Here is a 25,068-nt window from a genome sequence, read left to right as displayed (position 1 = left end):
TATTGCAGCTACATCCACAGAAGTTGCAAGAATTCTTCCTGGGGCTGGTTCTGGTAGAAATTCAGTGTCTCCTGCATGAGGAGGGCCACAGTGGTGCATGCCTGCTCCTCAGGGACCCCCAGGACAATTGCCATTTAGAGGGGACGGCCTCAGAGCTGCTTTTCCCGGGTGCTCAGATTGACTAAGGCGATCGCGTCTCTCTCACTTGGTGGCCCAAAAGATGCAGTAATACACCAAGGTAAATTTTTAAAGCACATAACATTGCTTATAGAATATAATGCTGTTTCTTTTTTTCTGCCACCCACATACATAAAATAGCAATTCATCGAAGAACCGGGAAAGACAACTAGATTTTTCTTCAACCAAAATAGAACATTCTGGACAACACATGGTAACTTACAGGATCAGTTTTATCTTGAGTTTCTTTTCCTGCAATAAGATTAACCCCAGCAATGGTTTTGCTGCTTCCATAAGGTATTTTTTTAATTAATTTTTTTTCAATTCTGCTTCTTCTATAAGGTTGTTTTTAAAAAATGAAAATTGGTACTCCCTAAAACAAAAAAACTAAAATGTATAAAAACTTTGAAAACAAATATCCCTGGAAAAAAAGTGCGGTCAAATCTTGCTGTGGAATGAAAGAAATACAAGATAGAAAACAAGAGAGAGCTTCACTTTGACTAAGGACAGCGCCGTCTCCCACGCAGTACGTGTCTCTAAATGGCAATGCCTGGTTTACAGTTCGGGATTTTGCCTGCAGCTACTTTCTTCGGGAAAAAGATAGACTCTGCGTCCTACTTTTACTTAAACCATATATAGACGAGTCTCCGCAGGAGGTTTTTGCGGATTGTGAAACAGAACCTGGACATGCCTGTTAGTAGATGTCTGGAGTGCACAGTCAGAAAACGCACATGCACCATTTCTCTTCTAGGGGAAGGAATTTTCTGCGCCATCGCTTGTCCAAATGTATCATTTCAAAAATTATTATTGAAAGCCTAGAACCCACTTGGAATGTATATTCGTGCCTATTGACAGGCAAAGAGAAAGTCAAATATAAATATAATAAGCCTCCAGCAGAAAGTGGGGGGAAGAAGTTTTGATCTCTTAGACCAAGATTTAATAAGGGTTTTGTTTTTTCCAGGAACGTAGGGGATGCATTCTGTTTATGATTTTCTCAGAATAGGTCTTTTTAACTTCAGAATGTATGCATTGCTTAAACTTGGCCAGGCTGTGACCCTGGCATCACCACTCTCCCCTTTATATGCCCTAGAGAAAGAGAAGCAAACGAGAGATCATCAAACCAACCTCACAATTAAACAATCAATTATCTAAAAATGTTCAGAAGATGCTGGCACTATATACTACGGTTTTCAGCATTGATTTATGGCTTTTCTGTGTATCTGCGGGAGTGCTAACTTCCCTTTTAGGAAAACTAAGCAAAAGTCCCCAGGCAGACAAGAAAAATGATGAGTAATATCAGCACAACTATGCCCTAAGGTGCCAATGACATAAAAGATACGAATCACCCTTTAGCAGATAGTTAAAGGTGTGGGAATCATCATTAAGTAGAAGAGTGATTGTGGGATGCTAACGATTTTTTTTTAAACGTATGCTCCTTGCTTATCCTATGTCTTCTACATTTACCACACTGAGCATAACTTTGTGGTTTTATATTTTCTTTTCTTTTCTTTTTCTTTTCTTTTTTTTTTGAGATGAAGTCTTGCTCTGTTGCCAGGCTGGAGTGCAATGGTGCAATCTTGGCTCACTGCAACCTCTGCCTCCCAGGTTGAAGCAATTCTCTTGCCTCAGCCTCCCTCCCGAGTAGCTGGGATTACAGGCACCCACTACCATGCCCAGCTAATTTTTGTATTTTTAGTAGAGACAGGGTTTCACCATGTTGGTCAGGCTGGTCTTGAACTCCTGACCTCAGGTGATCCACCTGCCTCGGCCTCCCAAAGTACTGGGATTACAGGGGTGAGCCACCACATCCAGCCCTGGTTTTATATTTTCAAAAGAAGACAATCATGTTTAGCATGGGCAGGTGGAAAACAAAGAATATCCTCATTTCCCAGATTGGAAATGGACATGAGTGGCAAGGCAGAGACCAGCTGCAGCCTCTCTAAGAATATCATGGCTCTGTTAAGTGAGCATCAGAAATCCAACCTGCAGACACCCTGACCTGACCCTACCGTGTAAAGCTGGTGTGTCCTGTAAAGGTGCTTCATAAATGCTCTTGTTAAAACCTGAACACGCATTCAACCTGCAAATACGTAAAAGCAAAACAATATCCCCACCTACGCACTGACACAGCTAGAGGGATGTGTGCAGATGATGACATGCAGAGCCACACTTCCATGCCACCTGTAACCTGTGTCTGTGCCTGCGGAGGAAGCCTCTGCGTGTTGGCTGTCAAGGGTGTGTACTTGTGTGTCTGTGTATGTACTCATGCATGCCTGTGTGTCTGTGTTGTTAAATCCCAAAGTCTGCTTAACATTTGGGTAAACTCATTGTCTAAGGGAGATCTACCCAATGTTAACTTCAAAATGGAACAAAGCAACCAACGCAGAATATTCACTGATCTCGGAGAAACGAGACATCAAAGCACGGAGTGTTGAGAGTTGCTCTTCCTCCAGGCGCTGAGAAAAACAGATGAAAAAATTACCGGTCTGTTCTTCTCAAGATGTGACCTGGACAGATTTGGAAGACTTGCAAAAAGCCAGCCAGCAGAATTGGACCCGAGCCACAGCACTATTCCAGAGACAATCGTCAAAAACTCCTGAAACTCTTATCAAATTCCCTGTTCTCAGAATGATTTCTCCTCGCCCTAGAAATCCTCCTTTGAGCCCAAAGTCACCTCTAAACAGAGTTTGCTGCCAGGTAATGATGCTCAGAAATAGGAGAAAGGTGAAGATGAAGGAAGGAGAATGTCTTGCCCCTTCGAGGTGCACAGAAGCCCCCAACTCTCAGCTGTCTGGAGCCAACTCTCATCTCATGAACATTGCTTCTGAGAAGGTGCTGCAGGCAGACGTGCTTCTCTCCTTCCAGCCTCATGGATTTCTGTGGTTCACTCCCCTTTCTGTGGTTCACTCAGCCCTCACCAGCACAAGGTTATGGATCAGCAGGAAACGCAGGGAGGGCATGGGTGGCTGTGGTACCTCTCGCTGCCCAGGGATCCTGCAGCGTAGAATCAGTCATGGAAAACAGCTGATAGTGTGGTCAGGCACAGTGGCTCACACCTGTTATCCCAGCACTTTGGGAGGTCGCTGGCAGATCATGAGGTCAGGAGTTCGAGACCAACCTGGCCAATATGGCGAAACCCAATCTCAACCAATAATACAAAAATTAGCCAGGCATGGTGGCAGGTGCCTGTAGTCCCAGCTACTCTGGAGGCTGAGACAGGAGAATCACTTGAATCTGGGAGGTGGAGGTTGCAGTGAGCCAAGATCGCACCACTGCACTCCAGCCTGGGTGAGAGAATGAGACTCCCTCAAAGAGAGAAAGAGAGGAGGGAGGGAAGGAAGGAAGGAAGGGAGGGAGGGAACTGATACTAAGTTTGTAGGGCTTGAGGACTGAGGATTCAACTGGAGAGTATTTCCTCAGAGGAGATAACCATCAAAGCACCTGATCCATAGGAACGTTCGATAAATATTTCTTAATAAATGAAGAGAGCTGATACAGTATTCATCTGAGGCACAGCCTTCTTCCATGGCACAAAGCCTTGCTGTGCCTTAATTATCCACTTCCTAGGTGTGTTCTGTCTCTCAGCTATCAGTGCATCCATTTGTTCATCTAGTCAACACATACCAATGAGATCGCAGCCATGGGCAGGCTCCAGGTTAGAAGCCAGGATGAGTAATGACACGAGAGGGGAGATGCACAGGGGAACACCCCTGCCTCAGCCTAAGAGGTGTGACTCTACCCAGTGGAAAAGGTAAGTGCACCACTGTGCCAGTGCAAAATCACAGACACCCCAGCCCCTGGAAGTCAAGACACGCATGTGGCATCCGCGTGCGGGCACCTGGGCTAGTCTGGGCTGTCATGAGAGCAGCATTTTCCTGAGATCTGCAAAGTCCACACTTTTTAAGGCACATGGTCCCCAGAGAGACCCCAAGGAGCAGAGAGAATGACCCAAGAAGGAACCGTGACATGCAAAAGAAAAGCTAAAGGAGAGACTGCGTGAGAGGGTGTGGGGCCTCGTTCCCACATTAAGGATTTGGGTCTTCATCAAAAGATCCTTGAAAAGTCACCGAAGCAGCTTAGACACAGCTGACACTCCACCACCTGGGCCTGATGAGAAGATGTGCCCTAGATGCCCTTAATCACAGGTGCAGTGAGAGGGCAGCTCCTCCTCTGTCTCGGGAAGATCTCACAGGTGCGGTGAGATGGGAGCAGATTGAGAAGCAGCACCAGGAGCTTAAGGCATGGAAGAGAGAAAAGCCTTCGGGAAATATCAGCAGATGACCCAGCAAGGGGTCAACCCACAGGAGCCTGGGGACAGGGAGGCCCAGGGAGGCTGGTTGGGTGCAGGGAGGTTGGTCCTCAGACAGATGGGAGCAGAGAAAGGGAGAGCCCTGCGGGGAGGGGCCCAGACTGATCATAAGGCAGGGAAAGCAGGGACTCTTCGGTAGAAGGAGGGGCTGGACCTAGAGACAGGGGCTGTCATGTTGGCCTGGGGCCCAAGGGTGAGGAGAGGCTAGGCCAGCACGCTTCTCCACTCGGGGGCCTGTCCAGGGTCTGTGGGGTGTGAAAGGGCCCCTATCAATGGGGGTCCCGGCACCACACAGAAGGGCCCAGGCCAGGCATCAGTCTGCTGGCCACAACACACCTCGTGTGCCTCAGATGTCCCCTTGCTCCTGGGCGGCTTTCTCAGGTCGGAAGGAAGCAGCTGGGTAGCTTCCAGTCCTGCCTGCAGACTCACTTTCTCTTGTGTTTGTTTCACGTCTTCTGAATGTTAGGCGCCACAGGGGTGCTACTGGAAATTGAGAAGTTATTCTGCTGGGACATAGCCATGCCAGGGAACCAGTAACTCCATAACAAGACCTGAGCCTGCAGCCGGCCAAGCCCACAGCGGGAGGAGCAGAGCCATCGGGGATTCCCCAAGAAGCCACCTGAGCCGGACTAGGGCGGAAACACCCCGGAGTGGAGAAACAGCTTCTGGCTTGGGAGGAATGTGATCGAGAGGAATGAGGAGAAGAATGAGGTCATGAATCCCAAGACAGGCAAGTACACAGGTCCGGAGCCAGAGAGAGAGAGAAAGAGAGAGAGAGAGAGAGAGAGAGAGAGAGAGAGAGAGAGAGAGACGGAGAGCGAGCGAGCGAGCGAGCGAGAGAGAGAGAGAGAGACAGAGAGAGAGAGAGAGAGAGAGAGAGAGAGAGACAGAGAGAGAGAGACGGCCCCAAATGTTAACAGACCTGAGCCAGGGCAGACGGATCCCTGGCTAAGGTACAGATAGATGCTTATCCTCGGAAGAAACGGAGATCTTTCATCTGAAATTCAGAATTCCAGCCATGTATACAGTGATTTTTAAGAAAACAAAACAATTATTAAAATACCGATTCATCCCCCACACCAATGTATCATTCTTAATGTCATTAAAAACCACACACACACACACACACACACACACACACACACACACAGGCTGGAGACAGCCCAGGGCAGTGAGCACAGTTAGAAAGAAATCCCCTTAAGCAGGATCCACTGGATAAAGGTTAACTTCCAACCACGGCTACAGATGCCAGATTTTCATTTATTTTACAGTCATCTGCTGTTTTTATTTTTATTTATTTCACTGTAATCCGCTACGGATTCAGTGGTAAGACGCAGAGCTCTGGTAGGAGGTATTCATACTACTTATCAGCGCAAGTGACTAGCTTGCAAAATATCTGAATCATGTTACCCCATGGTTAGTTACAAAACGCGGGGGGCTGCCTCTCGGCCCGCAGCGCTGACGTGAGCCGCTCTGCACAGGGCGCTGGAGGAGAAGTGGGGTTTGATCACAGGAAGCAGGGCAAGTTGCAGCAGGCAGTCATTTGCCAATTCGAACAGGCCAAACACACGGCCTTCCCCTTCCCGTTTACGGGCCCGGTGGTTTCTAAATAATTCACGTGTCAGCGGCACAGACACATTGCGAGTGCTGTGGGTTTCGATGTGTTGGCGCAAATCCCATCGTGAGCACAGTTCCACCTTGCCCCGGCAGCTGGCAAGAGAAGGCCTCCTCAGGGAAGGCAGCCAAGGGCAGCGGCGGAGTTTTGGGCTTGGGACTGAGCTGGAAAACCAAATGGCACTTCTGCCCATAGGATGGAGAAATTTTGGAACATTCCAAGTCTGAGCGACCGGGTCATATTGAGAGAATCACGGAAATCATTTGGAAAATGGGCAGGGGTCAGGGAAGGTTAAAGCAGTCTTTTATTTAGAAGGGAAACAGATACAATTTGAATTTATCTCCCTGGTTTGTGTGCCAAGGAGAGCCACTCTGGTCTGCCGGTAAAGAGTCTGAGAGCCTCAGGTAGGTCAAAAATAAAGGAAATAAATTGAAAGGTGAGTTTGATTCATGACAACGTGTGTTTCAAGGTCTGGTGGGAGCCTCCATTTTTCTGGAGGATAAAACCATCAAAGCACACTGCCTCCATTCCGTCACACTACTTCCGCATCATAGAGACACAGTAGCTTCTCGAAACCCCTAACTTGGACATTGCACACCTCAAAAGTATTCATCCCCTTAGTATGTAATGTGCCACCATCGTGTGAGTGCAGGTGTTTTGAATTTACCCCCATCCCAGCTTTCACTTCTGATCCAACTCATGGCTTTGGTATGTCTGCTTGGCAGTATAATTTCAGTGCCTAAAATTGTCCATCTCTACTGACTGTGAACCATGCAAAGGGACAATCGCTGGATGGTTTTCAACAAATCTATAGCCAGTGGCTTGAGAGGTGGTTCAACCTAGAAGACCCTAGGAAATAACAGACTGATGATACTGAACTCATCAGTTACGTGAAAGGTGTACACGCAAGGTGAGCCATGAGGCTCAGTCCTGGGAGGAAAAAGAGATTATACTCTTTAAACCAGATGTAACTCCAGGAGCTTTTAACTGATAAAGGGGCTGTTTTATGACATAAATAAATAACTAGACATATTAATAAAAAAATGATTTTTGCTTACTTGGGTGATAGTCTTCTCATTCAGGCTGGGTGAGTTAGCTCATACCTGTGATCCCAGCACTTTGGGCGGCCAAGACAGGTGGATCACCGGAGGTCAGGAGTTTGAAACCAGCCTGGCCAATGTGGCGAAACCCCATCTCTACTAAAAATACAAAAATAAGCCAGGCGTAGTGGTGGTCACCTGTAATTCCAGCTACTCAAGAGGCTGAAGCAGGAGAATCGCCTGAATCCAGGAGGTGGAGGTTGTGGTGAGCAGAGATTGTACCATTTCACTCCAGCCTGGGTGATAGAGTGAGACTCCGTCTCAAAGAAAAAAAAAATCTTTTTATTCAAAAGTATACTGCAGAATATGACTTAGGGACGAGAAGTTGGAAAATGAAATGAGAAAACTGAAAAGCAGATTTCCTGGAGCCCGCTTCCATCATTAACTCTTGGAGTTTTGACAATCTATCTGTAGGCCTGTTGGAAAGCAGTCATCCAGGTGGTAAACGCTGACTAATTGATGAGCTAATAAAGGTGGACATTGTGTAACATCCTTTATATGTTCATAGTGCAGTTTGCAAAACATCTTAAAATTACTTTAATGAAATATTTGATTATATGTAGATTTAATTTAAGATTTCACATTTTTAATCAAGGAGGATCAGTAATTAGCCTTGAGGCTTGAATCGAGAGCACAAGTGTAGTTTCTGCAAATCAAGGGAGTGCACCAGGGTCCCTAGAGGGTACTGTGTCATTGACCTGTGTATGTGTGAATAACTACACATTTTCTGTGCTTTGGGATTCATTGGTAATTTCATTGCAGACCAATTAAGAGAGTATTTATAGTCCAAATTAACCTGATAATCAAGAATCCCCATACAACATTGATCTCTCTTAAGAATTTTCTGATGTAGTTAGCTACTTTAACCAGCTTCTTGAAGAAGTGTTCAGAAGCCAGAATCAATGGATTCAGTGGTAATGTTTCCCCCTAGTAACGTGGGCTATTTTCAGTTCTTGCGTGTGCACAGTAAATGCTCAGCAAATGATTAATTATTAAGTAGTTTATCAATATTCCTATAGACAGAAGGTATTTATGAAGAGCCTGAGTATGCATTCTGTAGGTCCAAAAGGTGAGATACCTTCCCTTACCCATCGTAAGAATCATAGCAGATACTTCTAGAACAAAAGACAGGTTAACAGGAGAAAAGCATAATAGGTTTATTTAATCAAAGTTTTACAGGACACGAGATCCTTCAGAAATGAAGAATCAAAGGCCCAGGGAACGCTGTACTTGTTTTATACTTAGGTTTGATGGGAGAATGGACAGCTGTATAGAAATGTGATAGGAAAGAGTGCTGTGATCTGATGTGACAGAGAGGGAAAGCCCAGTGAGGCCCGCTGCTCTGACTCTTCTTGACCTCGCCATTTGCATTCCTCCCTCTCGGGTATGGGGCAGGACTCCTCTGGAGAGAGGGTCTTCGAGGAGGAGGAGAGAGAATGACCTTTCTAGGTTTCATGGCTGGCTTTCGGGGAGACAGATGATAGATAGATATTGATAGATAAATGATAGATAGATATTGATTGATAAATGATAGATAAATACATAGATAGATAATTAGGTAATCAATTACCAATACTTAGGTAATCAATTAGGTGATTGTCCAAAATGGGGACCTGGCCAGGACTCCCTCTGAAGCTGCCCCCACCAACCTGCCCCTCCATTCGCCTGCTCAAAGCACCCTGTCCGGGAACGTGGCTAGGAAGGGAGGCTTCCCAGGGAGGGGAGGATTCATGGGAAATAAAACAGCGGCCAGAAGAACAAAAGGGAGAATTCTAAAGGCTGGCAACCCCCTGGGAGAAGTGCCGTGTGGGACACAGGAGTGAAGAAAGACAGATGTCATCCTCCTGAAACTTAAAATTTAGTTGGAGGAAGACGTCCTCTGTGAAATGACAGCAGCACAGAGCAGGCAAGAATTCGCTTATTTACTTAGTCATTCAACGTGTGTTTTGAACCCACGAAACATTTCAAAGTAGTTCCAAATAAATGTAACACGGTGAACTTTTTTGGCAAAGCAATTGAAACTCTATTCCTAGGTGCTGGATGAGTTTATGCTCCCATTGTGAATTTGGGAACTATTCAGAGCTCTGGGTTTCTCCTGAGGTTCTTTATATTTAAAATGACATAGAATATTAAAATGGACAAATAATGATTAAACCCAGCATCGTGTTGTGTCGTGCGCACAGTAATCTCACAGGTGCGTGTCTCGGAAATAGGCTACGTGTCTCTGCAGTTGTGGAGGAAAGGGAGGAAGCAGAAGTGGTTTCACCCTCATGTCTCCACAGCTGCGTCTACACTGATCAACTCACTTCAAGTACCACAGCCACAGAATATAAATGGAACGCTCACGTGTTCAAAACTCCAGACATTCTTCTTCAACATGGATCCTGGCAAAAAATGGGGTCTTAAATTTGGATTTAAAAAAGGAAATGAAATACAATTATTTTTAAGTTATGAAGACATCTTAAATTTTTACTTAGGGCTAAAATGCCATTTTCTTATACCTGACATAATCATTTAATGTATGTCAAGTTCACAGTTAACTACTCGGGGGTACAGATTGCTTCTTGTTAAAGACACCACTGACTGAATATTTTAACTACTTGAATAGAAATTTCTACATTTTATTGGTGTCTGCCAAACCAAAATACCCCAGCGGAATTCCTTTGAAATCTCTGAGAATGCATTATTGGAGTGGGTGTCGATACTAACTTTTCACATAAATCTACTCATGCTCAAGTCAGGATATTGGACATATGGTTTGTGGAAATATTTGAAGCATTTGCATAAGATATGCAAGTTTTGGAAGAATGACCATTTTAATCAGGCTGACTAACTGAGATGAGGAGAAGGAGGTGTGACCATCTGTTTAGCTTCATCTTGATTTTATTTAGCACCTGCAAAAAAATTAGATTCGAGCCACTTCTGAACGACGAAAATATGGAGAACCTGTCTAGGAATGTCTCCTATGCCCTTCTTCAAGGAAAGGAAAGGTCAAGTTACAAACAAATTATACACACACGGTGCACACATGTGCACACATGCACACATACACACACCCTACACCTTTTGAAATCTAAGATTTGTAGTTTATTTGATAGCTCCAGGTCTTAATTTTAGCACTCTAAGACAACACTCAATACATATGCTAATATTTTCTGAGACCCATTAAGGCCGAAAGAAACAAAAAGTGAAGATATTATGTGTAGGAATGACAGAGGGCTCTGTACTGAGAGAGGCAGTTATATAATTTGCCAATTCCTAAGCTGTTTATATAAATGGTTATAAATGGATATACATGTTCCCTATGAAGGTTATAGCTTTCTAAAATGATATTAATATGACATGAAAATAAAGTGACAAAATTCCAAGCAATATTTCAATTCATAAAGAATGCTAGAATATAGTTGGCACTCAGTAATACCAGTGAACAAATGAAAAACATTCCTTACCAGTTTCTTAAGAATTTTTCTTACAAATAAATTTGGACTTAAATGTATTTTCGTTATCTGTTGAGATTATCCTAAAGCTTTTGTGCTATAGTTCTTGAGACAAAACATTAGATAGATCTTCTGATGTTGAAATTGTCTTTTATTCTCCACTAAACTCTCTTCTGTGACTATAATTTTCCTCTTCTCACTATGGACTCTTACTTACAGTCTTATTCTCTCTCTCTCTGCTCCTCATCCTCCTCCTGCTCTGTCTCCATTTCCCTTTCTCATCTTCTCTTTCTCTTTTTTCCATCAGTGTTGTTTTTGTTCATCTTTTCAAAAAGTCAGCTTTAGGAATTTTGAATTATTCTCTTTGATGGTGGGGGGTTGCTCCTGTGGCCGCTGCCACCCTGTCCTTCTGCCTCTCTGTTGTATTGATTTCTGTTCACATTTATCTTTCTTAGTTTTTATTTTAATCTGATGCTCATTTTTTTTTCCTTGCTGACTTCTGGAATTTAAAATTCAGCTTACTTGTTTTCAGTCTTTATAGTTTACATTTACAGTTAAACTTACGACTTTTTATAGTTAAGCTTACAACTTCTATTTTAGTTTATTTATTTATAGTTAAAGTTACAACTTTCCAACTAAGTATGGCTTTATTCAATAAAGTGATTTGTTTTGAGACATACTGTTCTATCATCAATTAGATCGAGGTGAATAACAGGGTTATTTAGATTCTCTGTGTCGTTACTAATTTTCTCCTAGTTGGTTCTATCAGTTGCTTGAAAAATTATTTTTTCTATGTTTGTGAAATTTTCTATTTCTTCCTCTAATATCATTTTTTCTTTATAGATTTTGAGGCTTTATTTTTAGGTGCATACAGATTTATATTTGTAATAGCTTTCTGATGAATCAGCCTATTTACCAGTTTGAAACTTTCTTTTCTTTGGAAACAATTTTGACTAAGTTTGCTGTTAACACAGCAACTCCAGCCCTCAAATGCTTCCTGTTTAGACACCATATTTTCCAATCATTGCTTTTCAAACTACTATCTATAATTAAAGTACATCATCTTTTATAAACAGCCAATGGTCAGGTCTCCCTGTACAATCTCTGCTTTTTAAGCAGACTGTTCAGTCCGTTTTCACCAAACTGAATTATTTATGTGGCTGAAATAAGCCCACCATTTTATTTCTTTGTCACCTTCTGTGTTTTGTTTCTCTCTTTCTTCCTCCCCACCTCCTTTTAGATTCTGTTTAAATTTTCTTTTAACTTATCATTTAGCTCTTTAGCTGTGTATCTTTGCATTTTTGTGATTATTTTTCTAGGGATGATAATATACCTCTTCTCATAGTCTACATAGAGTTAACAGTGTACCGCTCTACAGAAGATAGAGAAATCTGCCATATTAATTCCTTCACCCTCTCCAGCTGTATTATATGCTAAGGGCTTCTTACATATGACATATATATTATAAATCCCTCCCTGTTACACGTGTGCTACAAAGACCATGTTAGATTGGCTTTAAATGGCCATGTGACTTTAAATAAATGGAGAAATCATGCTTTTTAGGTTTGCCTCACAACTGTCTCATTTCTGATTCTCACTCATTCCTGAACATCCACATTTCCCCTCATGGCACTTTCCTTCAGTTTCAGAAACTTCTTTTAGCATTTCTAGACGTGCAGGTCTAATGGTTGCTGATCCCTTCTGTTTATTTTATTTTTAAAATGTTTTTATTTGTACTTTATTTAAGAAGGATATTTTTACCCGATTTTCAATTCTGGATGAACAGTTGCTCAGGTGTTTTATTTCCCCCCTTTGGGCAATTTAGAAAGTTCTTCTGCCATCTTGTCACCCCCATGGCTTCTGATGAGAACTCTACCATCATTAACGTTATTATTCCCCCAATACAGCTTGTGGTTTTCTCCTGGTAGTCTCAGGGTTTCCTCACTGTCTTCAGTTTTAGCAGTTTGTCCATAATATGTCTAGCTGTAGCTTCTTTAAAATTTTTTCCTATTTGGGGTTCACTAATATTCTTGAATGTGTCCGTTTGCATCTTTCTCCATCTGGGAAGACTCTGGGCGTGATTTTCTCGCTATCTTTTCTGCCTCATCCTCTGCCCTTGTGTCCTGAGGCCTCTCTTGTTCTAGCCCCATCTCCCTCAAGAGTCCTCTTCACATAAGCTAGACTTTTGAAATCGTCTCAGGGTTCTCTGGCAGTCCACCCTTTTTTTTTTTTTTTTTCCTCCCACATCCTCAGATTCTGTACCATTTATGGTCCAGCTTCCTGTCCACCGGCCCTTTTTCCTGCCGGCCCTGCTCTGCCGTTAGGGTCTTCCAGTGAATTTATTCAAGTAGATGTATTGTCCATGAGCTCTTAATTATCTCCACTTAGTGGTTTTTACATTTTCTTTTCTTTTCTTTTTCTTTGAGACAGACTCTTACTCTGTTGCCCAGGCTGGAGTGCAGTGGTGTGATCTCAGCCCACTGCAGCTTCCCCCTCCCGAGTTCCAGTGATTCTCCTGCCTCGGCCAGCCGGGTAGCTGGGATTCCAGACATGCACCATCATGTCTGGCTCATTTCTGTATTTTTGGTAAAGACAGGGTTTCACCATGTTGGCCAGGCTGGTCTCGAGCTCCTGGCCTCAGGTGACCTGCCTGTCTTGATCTCCCAAAGTGCTGGGATTATAGTTGTGAGCCACGGCGCCTGGCCATTTTTTCTACTTTTTGGTGGCATTTCCCATGTTTCCATTTGTCATGAGTGAGTTTTCCTTTGCCACACCGAGCATAGCTTTGATAACTGTTCATGTTCTTGTCTGATGATTCCAAGAGAGGCCATCTCAGGCCTGATACCGAGTGAGTCTTTTCCCTGAGACAAGGCCACATTTTCTAGGCTGTTCGTAGGCTGAGTAATCTTGGATAATATCCGCTATGTCGCTGGACTTTGGATTCTCTTTCATGGCTCAGAAAAATGTGGAAATTCTTGTTTAGTAGGTAATTAATTCGACTAGATTCTGTGCAGAGAGTTACGCCAGCATAGTCGAGATGGCTCAGATTTTATTTTGACCCTTTCAGCCATCATTTCAGGCTGCTTTCAGTTTGACCTACGCATGTGGGGTTGAAAAAGCAGCCAGAGCCGGGGAGGGGATGGGGGCGGGTGGTGGCATGTATGCTCAGAATCAGATGTCCCCCTCCCCCCCTCCTTTCTAAGGCTCCTCTTTCTCTCTCTCTCTCCGTCCTGGCTGCTCTTGGGTTTCCTCCCTGATTCCTTCGGCAGGGGAGGGGGTGGGCTTGGTGCTTTCTGCCTCGGTGGAAGCTTTCCTAAGATAAAGTTGCAGAAGAAAAATGCAGACGCATTCTATGCCCTCTGCACGCTTCAGGGTTGGCGCCTTCCAAACCAGCCTGCACTGGGTCAGTCCCCAAGGCTCTGAGGGGGCAGTTTGCTCTGTAGCTTGTTAAAGCTTACAGCTGTTAATGATTGTTGGTTGTCTTGTTCACCCCATCTACAGAGCATAGGGCCCACAAAAGACCAGAAGAGACTCTTCCCAGCACCTGCCCTGTCCTTGGCTGTCATTTTCTCACTGATTTTTAATAGGATATGCATTTTTTCTTTTATAAAAATTACATACATATGCTAAAAACACAGCATACATAGATAGCATAGATATAAGAATAAATATATGCCACACTTTCCAAAAGCTGACTGATTTCTTACGTTTCAAATCTTTTCTTCTGTTTTATGACTTGCCTTTCCATTTTTTATGAGAAGCAGATTTTTTAAATTACACATAGTCTTATTTACAAGTACTTCCTAAATCCCATAATCATATTGATTTTTGTATATTTTCCTAAAATTTTAAATTTTGCTTTTTACACTTAAGACTTTAATCAGTCTGGAATTGATTTTTACACGTGATATGAAGTGGAGATCTAATTTCTTCGTTTTCATTTTGGTTTTCTGGATGAATGGACAAGGGATAAAAGTTATCATTGACTATATAGTCCATCTTTCTACTACAAAAGGAATAAGTCAATGTCCAATCATCTATTTCTCTATCCCTTGTCAATACCACATTTACAACTGGCCCAGCCCTAAGGGGTACAGAGGCCCACAGGGAAGTAAATAATTGCAAAATAAACGTTGCTAGCTTTAGGACTTTGCCTAGAGTTGGCTGGTTCTGTGTGGCATTTTTTAGAAACTCTAGAAACTCAAAGTGCCCCGTAGCCCGATTAGGAAACAGACGTCAACTTTTCCTCTCCTATGACAAATAAACTAAAGCAGGGACCTGGGTAGCTTGCACATGCCTGGGTAGTCTGCAGGGGCTTCGAAATGAAATTCCTGAGTTCAAAGCCTGATTTCACCACTCAGTTAGATCATCTGTCCTTGAGAAATTACTGGACGTCTTTCAGCTTCAATTTCTTATTTATCAAATGCTAATAATAATGTATTCATACTAAAATGGACTCAGAAGGCTGGGCACAGGGGCTCACGTCTGTAATCTAGCACTTTGGGAGGCCAAGAAGTGTGGATCACCTGAGCTCAGGAGTTCAAGACCACCCTGGGCAACATGGTGAAACCCCATATCTACTAAAATACAAAAAATTAGCCGGGTGTGATGGCGGGCACCTGTAATCCCAGCTATTTGGGAGGTGGAGACAGAAGAATTGCTAGAACTCAAGAGGTGGAGGTTGCAGTGAGCCAAGATCATCCCATTGCACTCCAGCCTGGGTGACAGAGTGAGACTCTGTCTCAAAAAAATAAATAAATAAATAAATAAAAATAAAAATAAAAAAACAACCATGGACTAAAATCAGAATCACGTAGCAGCGTAAGCAATGAACGCCATAGAAAGAAAGGCTTCTCTTGCTGGATGGGGAGTCCTGAGGCAGCAGGACCGAGCACTGGTTCGCTGGCTTCCCATTCTGACCCCCTTCCACCTTGACTTTTAGTCCCATCGAGTCAGGAGATTTCAAAACGACATTTCATAGGTTTTCATGCCAGTAAGATGACTCAGACCACTGAGCTCTGTCAAACCGGCAGATCCACCAACAAGCTGGTAAAGAGCAGGCAGTGGACATAGTGTGTGGCCGCCTCTCCTCGCAGGCGTGAGGGTGACGGGGCCTTCGGTGGAGCCAGCAGGGATGCGGCTGCTGGTCCCAGACAGTAACCACAGCAGCCTTTGTTTCCATGACAACGCTGGACACGGGCATTTCTCTGTCTCTTTAGGTTCTCGCTGAGTAGTATTCAAGCCATGTTTTCCAGCTCTTCAGATTTCCTGACCTATCTAATATTTATATTCATTCATTCAACAAATATTTGCAATGAACCTACTATGTTCTTGGCAGGGTTGAAATACATCAGAGGAGCTTGAAATACATCAGTGGATACAAGAGATAAAGATCCCTGCCTTCAGGGGCTTGTATTACAGCAAGTGAAAACAAATGTAAATATGAGATGTAATGAATGCATACAATGATACCAGAGAATGTGGTGAGCACTCTGGAAAAACAAACAGTAGAGTCGGACAGGAGAGGTCAAGTTTGGCAGAGGAGGTGGCTGGGCTGCCATTTTAAACAGGGTGCTTGGGTTATCTTCACGGCACCATGAAATTGGAAAGACTTTCAGGAGCAAGAGTTCCCACCTTGATGTCCCAGGGGTGGGTGAGAGGAGAGCCCTGGGTGCAGCCCCGCAGGCCAGGGCGTCGGACCAGGAGAAAAATCAGGGTGAAGCTCACAGTGAGGCCGCCGCCCTCTTCATCCGGATGACCCAGTTTTCCTGACTGTCCTGCCATTGGCTCAGTCTTCACCGTGTCCCGATCAGAAGCCAGCCTGCCGCAACTCACTCAGCCATCCTCACCAGGCTGTGCTGGGTCCTTGAAATATCCCTCAGTGACTGCTTTGCTCAGTGCAAGGCAGAGGGTGTCATTAGGCAGAGTGGACAGTCTTATTCACCGTTCCATCTTCAGCTTCTAGCTGGAATACATTCGGCTTTCAGAAATAATGGTTGAAGAAACAAATGGGTGGACCGGTGAATAAATTATCATCTCCACTTTCCTCCTCTAGGTCAATTAGGAGTGACTGCCTATGGTGTGCATATGGCAGGGAAAATGGTTCTACTTAGAAGTCCCGTCTAGGATGCTCTTTGTTTAGCATTGCAAAAGCCTAAGTTTCCTTAAATAATAAAATAAACATGACTTAAATGGTCTGAACTGGCAGCCACACTTAATGAGCTGGACCTTTCTTGGGCTTCAGCCGCTCCCTGAGAGCCTGTTAAGCACTTTGGGAAGAGCTTGCACACTGCCAGCGTGGCTCGTTAGTGAGTTACTGCCAAAGTACCTATGCCCTTTTAATGTCCCTTGGGCCCAAAAGAGCCTGTGTAATATTAAAATACAGTTCAATACATACTCAACCTCTTCTGGGTTTTCACTTCAGAGATTTGGGTCAAGAAATCTGTAGCACACACCTGCATATATCAACATAAAGAAATACATGTACATAAGTAATTCTGTAGCACTTACATATTAACACTGCTATGTGTGTGTGTGCAGGAACGTTTCTACAGAAGCCAGGAGGAGGCCATAGTGATGATGAGGGTTCCTCCCGAATGTGAACACTCCCACTCCGCAGGACTTGCTGGGCTTCCCAGACTTAGTAACCCCGTTTACCAGGTTTGGTAAGACAGGACAGTTCACTAACCACTGATGCAAGTTGTTTGGGGAAGGATTTAGTGATAATTTTAAGAATTTAAGCTCAGGTTCTCACATGTATAAGGACACAGTGCTCATCACTCACATAACTGAAAACCATATTCACTTTCACACCAGATACCCTCACTATTGGATTTGCGTGCACCTGCAGCAGTATAGAGTAATAAGTGATTACGCCTCTTCATAGAAAATAGAGACTTGGACTTGTTATTTTTAAAACCTTTAAAAGGAAGAAGAGCCAGGAGTGGTGGCTCATGCCTGTAATCCTAGCACTTTGGGAGGAAGAAGTGGACGGATTGCCTGAGGTCAAAAGTTTGAGGCCAGCCCGACCAACTTGGTGAAACCCCGACTCAACTAAAAATACAAAAATTAGCCAGGTGTGGTGGTGGGTGCTTGTAATCCCAGCTACTGAGGAGTCTGAGGCAGGAGAATTGCTCGAACCCAGGAGGCGGAGGTTGCAGAGAGCCAAGATTGCACCATTGCACTCCAGCTTGGGCGACAGAGCAAGACTCAGCCTCAAATAAATAAATAAATAAATAAACAAACAAACAAACAAACAAAAGGAAAAAGACATTAGATTTTTCCATGTACTAGGCTTAATTTGGGGATTCAGTGTTACATTAACATATGTTATAATAATTACATTCACCATGTTACATTTTTGTCTAAACAGTCTTAGGAGAATACATTTCACATGTCTGTGTGTCCTGGTAGGTTAAATTCCCCTTTCTTCCTCTGCTTTTTAAAAATTCAAAATCAGCTTGGCTATTCTCACTCATTTATTTCCAAGGTATATTTTTAAATAACTTTATAAAGATTCCAAAGGAAATTTATTTAGATTTTGTTTAAAAATACATATGATATAATATAGAGGAAAATTATATCTTTATTGTTGTGATTTGGCTGTGTCCCCACCCAAAACTCATCATGTATTCTCACAGGTTGTGGGAGGTAATTGAATCATGGGGACAGGTCTTTTCTGTACTGGTCTCATAATAGTGATTAAGTCTCATGAGAGTTGATGGTTTTATAAGGAGGAGTTTCCCTGCACAATCTCTCTCTTTCTTTCCCTGCCACCATGCATGTAAGACCTGAGCTACTCCTCCTTTCTTTCTGCCATGACCGTGAGGACTCCCCGGCCACGTGGAACTGTGAGTCCACTAAACCCTGCCATGATCGTGAGGACTCCGCAGCCATGTGGAACTGTAAGTCCACTAAACCTCTTTCTTTTGTAAATTCCCCAGGCTTGGTTATGTCTATCAGCAACATGAAAACAGATTCATACATTTATATTAGTCAATTTCCATCCAGAACTTTATCTCTCATTTACTCAATTAAAAATCCCCTGTCAGTTTCGAATGTCCTTTACCTAGTTCACTTCTATTTCTTGTTGAAGGATGCATGCTGATAGGAAAGCTATCAGCCCAGAGGGAAAAGCAAGCGTTTCGTGTTCTGTTTCATCACTACTTTAGGCAACATGATTGCTTAATGTAGATTATTTTCCCAAATGTCAGAATGATGATTTATAAAGAAATATTCTATGCATGTGGTGCCACCTCATTATCCGGCAGACGTTGTAGCAGAAAGTCTTTTTAAATTTCACAGACTAGGTATTATCACAATACAATCAATAAAAACAGCATGATAATTACCAGATGAGATGCCTATGTAGTAAAAATGTTATTTGAAACTAAAATTCAATAATATAATGAACAAAGATTTTCTAGGGCCATTTTGTATCTTATCATCCTTAAGAATGAATAAATAGAGAAAAGTGGCAGTGGAGAGTCATGCTTTTTGAAAATAAAATACAGAGAAGGAACTGCTTGCCCTTGCACAATGTGAAGCCATATTCAAAATTCAAACAATGAATTTTCCTTCAACTTTTCAGGAATTGAAGAATCACTGGATTTCTTCCCTTATTGTGCACCCAAATTAAATGAGGAGATAAACCTTTCAGGAAAATAACCATCTAGGAATTAACTTTATATTTCCAGTAGAAACATGGGGTTTTTAAAAATATTTTAAATTACAGGGAATTTTAATTGTCAACATTTTAGAAGCTTCAGCCTCACAGTAATCAGTAGATACACTAATACCAGCTAATGACATGCCAAGAGCTTCCCTAGATCTGACCCCCACAACCTTTCATGGAAATGCACACTTAGAATTACAGGTCTTTATTTTTGGTTTGGGGCTTTTTTTTTTAACTATGCTTTATGCTAGAAATGTCATTTTTTTCCCCCTAGATTGTGGTGCTAGAAAGTTCAGATAAAGAGAATCCGTCTTGGCCGGGCGCGGTGGCTCACGCCTGTAATACCAGCACTTTGGGAGGCCGAGGCGGGTGGATCACGAGGTCAAGAGATCGAGACCAACCTGGTCAACATGGTGAAACCCCGTCTCTACTAAAAATACAAAAAATTAGCTGGGCATGGTGGCGTGTGCCTGTAATCCCAGCTACTCAGGAGGCTGAGACAGGAGAATTGCCTGAACCCAGGAGGCGGAGGTTGCGGTGAGCCGAGATCGCGCCATTGCACTACAGCCTGGATAACAAGAGCAAAACTCCGTCTCAAAAAAAAAAAAGAGAGAGAGAGAGAGAGAATCTGTAAAACATACAGCAATTTTATATTCTTCTTTTCCATTTTTTTTTTTAATACAGACGCTTGCTCTGTAGCCCAGACTAGAATACAGTGGTGTGATCTCAGCTTACTGCAACCTCTGCCTCCCAGGTTCAAGCAATTCTCCTGCCTCAGTCTCCCAAGTAGCTAGGATTACAGGCATGTGTGTGCGCACCACACCCAACTAAGTTTTGTATTTTTAGTAGAAACAAGGTTTCATCATATTGACCAGGCTGGTCTCGAACTACCGATCTCACGTGATGCACCTGCCTTGGCCTCCCAGAGTGCTGGGATTACAGGTGTGAGCCACCACGCCCAGCCAATTTTATGTTCTATGAGGTGAAAACTTATTGATCATTGTTCGGTTTCACGTTGCAAAGTATCCCAGCCAACAGTGTGAGGATTTTATGGTGCAATTAAGAATGTTAAAAATTGGACGATATAGATTCTAAAGATCATTCATTTCACTCTAATACATATTTGTCAAAGAAGCTTTTACATCACTACATTTTTTTTTACACCTAGCTTAGAAAAGAAAAATTGCACATATCAGCCGGTCTCACCTATTCCCCACTCACAGAACTTGACTGTGGACCAGTGTGTGTGTGTGTGTGTGTGTGTGTGTGTGAGAGAGAGAGAGAGAGAGAGAGAGAGAGAGAGAATAAGAATGGGGCAATCACAATGGCAAATCATCTTTAATAAACATCTACCAAATGATCCATCTCTGTTTAAAAATGGCAATAGCTGAGATACAGTGAAGGCTCGCGATGTGTCCAGTCCGAGGACCGATGGCTCAGTAGTCTCATTCCATTCTCACAGCAGCTTTACGAGCCAGGTGCTGTCACTCTAAGTGTTTTTCAGATGAGACACAGGCCTTGCAGAGGATGGCTGGGAAGCAGAGCCGGCTGCAAGGCTGTCATTGCAGGGTCAGCATCTGTACCTGGCTACAAGACTCAGCCACACTCCAGCCCGTACTTGTGTAGGTTTTAAAAGAGCCTCCAAAATCCTTCGCCATTCGGTTTGGCATGAGGTGAAGCTCTGTCCTCTCACATTGGTGGCCGGACATGTGGGGTGCGGCAGAAGTGACGCGGGGCCTGTGGCTTTAGGAAATAGGGGCTTTCACCTCCTGTTTCTGGAGGCATTTGCTGTTGAGATCCAGCCCCCATTCTGGGAGCCAACTCAGGCTGCCTACCTATGTCCGAGCCATCTTGGAAGTGAACCCCCATCGTATCCAGCACCCCTGCTGATGCCACAGAGCACACACAAGCTGTCATTTCTAGCCCTGACCCAGTGGCAGATTCCTGAGCAATTCAAATGAGTGGTGACTTCCAGCCACTAAGTTACCATAACAGTTAATTGACACCCAACTGTTAGACTGTCTCCTAAAGCTGTATTATTAAACTTCAAGCTAGTAGCACTATTGAAATAACTGTTGACACACCCCTTTTTGGAAGCAATGTCAACAGGCCATCTTATTTGCTTTTTTTTTTTCTTCTGAAAACATCGTTACTAAGAAGCCACAGAACTCACTGCTCCTCCTTGTCAGGATATCTCTCGCAGGAACTCAATACAATGTGCACGTTGACTCTCTTTCTAAACTAGGATGGTGGGAGTTTCCTATGCACATTCCATATATCCAATGCAGTCATGGACGCACAGGGCGCCCATAATTTACAATTGAAGAGCGAAATCCCAAAGAGGCGGTGGGAGCTTTGCCTTCATGGCATGGAGGTGATACCTGGAGGAGCCACACACTGACCCTGGACCCATGGCCCCCTGTGAACGCTTTCTCTGCATGATGCAACAGTCTGTCCCAGGCTGGTGATGCCCCAAAGCACCTTGGCAGGTGCTTTGGACACAGCCTGCACCTGCTCAACCTGCGTCTTTGAACACCTGTTCCCACCTTGACCTTGCAAAGGTGTCCCTCTCTGCAGTCTTCATTCCCTAGTTATGTGAGCCTCCCCAGGGTGTCTGTCCTGTCCAGGGGTGCCTTCCTGTGTCCCCACCTGTCTAATGACCTGCTCTGACACTCTTCTCATCATGCTTTTGGCTTTAACACCTCTTTGTGTACCACATCTGTAAGACTGTAAGACCAAAGGACAAGACCAAGCTCAAATGCTGTGAGGAGGCAGCTGGGCAGCATCTGTGGGAGAAATAACTTGGTATCAGACAACGGGAAGCAGCGGGGCTTTGGTAGCTTGTCTATAATCAGAACTATTCAAGTTTATTAAAGCACCATCTACTAAAGCAGTCTGAGAAACTGATTTGGGGCAAAGAGCTTTGTTTGGACCTATCCATAGTTCCTGAAACTTTGGCTTAAATCCATTCCTGGAACTAATGAGAGTGGCACCCCGGTTTTGAAGTCATTATGATGAGGAAAGAAGGGGTTCCATCCAACAAAATCACCCATTCTATGTGGACACAGACCAGAGGAACCCTCTGTGCCTCGACCTACCTGATGGCAGAAGCATCTTTAAAACAAATGTCTTAATTCATAAAAGTGCTGGCATACTAATGTGGAAATTATGATAAAAATCAAAGAACCAATCAGTGGTCCAGCAAGCACACACACACATGCGGATGTCTATTAACCTGGGGTTATGTCACCAGGCTGTGTCACCGGCCTTTTACAAACATCTCTCTCTCTCTCTCTCTCTCTCTCTCACACACACACACACACACACACACACACACACACACACACCCCTTGCTAGAGTCTGCGCCTTTTTCAAGTTGTCCCAAGAGAACAATGAGACTCATGCTGTTGACTGATTTGGAGTGAACCATGGAGAGAAGAAGCCTGCTTCATCAGCTAAAACCAAAAGAAGGGAGCATACTTTCTGAGCTATTTACACAATCAGCTCAGAAAATGCCTCTGCCATCCCTCCATCAGTGGTGTTTACTTTACCTGATTATGTTAGTTCATTACCATGGTCTGGATGGATTTTAAACAACACAGTCATTTCTCATGGTTCTGGGGAAGTTCAAGCTTGAGGCACTGGCAGACTTGGCGTGGCCCCCCAAGTTGATAGACAGCACCTGCTCACTGTGTCCCCGCAAGGCAGAAAGGGTGAGGCAACCATCTGGGGCCTTTATGATATGGGCACTAATCCCAATCCAGGGCTCCATCCCCATGATCTAATCACCTCCTGAATGGGGATTAAGATTTCCCCATGTGACTTTGGAGGGGAATGGGGCACAGACATTGTCTATTGTACGGATTTTATTCATTGAAAAATGTTGAAAGAGGATTAAAAATAAGAATAAAAAACTCATCAGCCTAGAACATGCTATTTGCCAATGAGATTTTCTTTTTGTTTTATTTTTAAAGATCAACACCAACTTACTTTCCCAAGCTTTTTGAGAGGAGTTGACTTAACAGAAATAATAAGAGGCTTAAAATTTGAGGAAAGTTTCCAACATATATGATAGGAAAAAGTTAATATTCTTAGACTAGAAATGACTGACATTATTTGAAAAGAAGAAGACACACACTTTAATAGAATAATGGACAAAGAATATAAACAAGTAATTTAAAAAAAACTTATATGGCCTGTAAAAAAACATATATATATATATATATATATATATATATATATATATATGAAATTATTTAGCCTCAATAGCATTCAAAGAAGTATAGCATACTAGATACTATTTTCACCGATAAAAAGTCAAATATTAAAAATAAGTGATAGTGTCCAATGTGGTCCCACATATGAGGAAGTAAACAGCCTCCTGCTCTGTTGGTGGAAAACAAATTCATACAACCTTTGAGTAAACTAATTTGCTGATTCCTATTAAAAACCTTTACAGCACTTTGGGAAGCTGAGGCGGGCAATCACCTGAGGTCAGGAGTTCGAGACCAGCCTGCTCAATATGGAGAAACCCCGTCTCCACTAAAAATACAAAATTAGCTGGGCATGGTGGTGCACGCCTGTAGTCCCAGCTGCTCGGGAGGCTGAGTCAGGAGAATCGCTTGAACCCAGGTGGTGGAGTTTGTGGTGAGCCGAGATCGTGGCACAGTTCTTCAGCCCGGGCAAGAAGAGCTAAACTCCATCTCAAAAATATAATAATAATAAATAAAAATAAAAATCTTTAAATTAAGTACATCCTTTGCTCCAGCAAGTTTACTTGGAAAGATTTATTTTAATAAAGTAATTATAACAGATACACTCAAAGATTTAACTTAAATATGTCCATTGTTTATATCTGATGAAATATTTGTACAATCTGGTGACCAAAATAATATGTCGTATAACCCTATTTTGGTGGAAACAAATATTTATACGTACAGTTGACCCTTGAACAACATGAGTTGGAACCACTGTAGTCCACTTATATATAGATTTTCCAATGAATATATTGAAAAAATTTTAGAGATTGCAAAATTTGAAAACCTTTGCAGATGAACTGCTTAGCCTAGAAATTCCAAAATTAAGAAAAATGTATGCCATTAATACAAAAAATATATGTAGATACTAGTCTTATTTATGTATTAATCAACTGTGTTATCAATAAAGCTTCCTATCAAGTGTTGGCTATCAGTAGTTACACTTTGGGGGAGTCAGAAATCATATGTGAATTGTATGAGTCCGTTTTCAAGCTGCTGATAAAGACATACTTGAGACTGGAAAGAAAAAGCGACTTACAGTTTCACATGGCTGAGGAGGCCTGAGCATCACAGCAGAAGTGAAAGGCACTTCTTCCACGGTGGTGGTAAGAGAAAACAATAGAGAACAGAAGCAGAAATCCCTGATAAACCCATCAGAACTTGTGACACTTACTCACTACCCTGAGGACAGTTTGGGGGAAACTGCCCCCATGATTCAAATTCTCTGCCACCAGGTCCCTCCCACAGCACATGGGCATTGTGGGAGTACGATTCAAAATGAGATTTCAGTGGAGACACAGCCAAACCACATCATGAATTTTTAACAGCACAGGCAGCCAGTGCCCATAACTGTTGCATTGTTCACAGATCAACTGTACATAATATATAGAAAAAATATATATGAAGGTATACACAGCAAAGGGGTATTCCAGAGTGGTGAAATTTTACATTATTTTAATTTTTTCTCTGTTAATCTATGTAGACTATTTTTCCTTTAAT

Source organism: Saimiri boliviensis, chromosome 8 (assembly GCF_048565385.1).
Source record: "Saimiri boliviensis isolate mSaiBol1 chromosome 8, mSaiBol1.pri, whole genome shotgun sequence".
Classification (NCBI taxonomy): Eukaryota; Metazoa; Chordata; class Mammalia; order Primates; family Cebidae; genus Saimiri; species Saimiri boliviensis.
The sequence above is the reverse complement of the archived record's forward strand: the minus strand, read 5'-3'. Positions refer to the sequence as shown.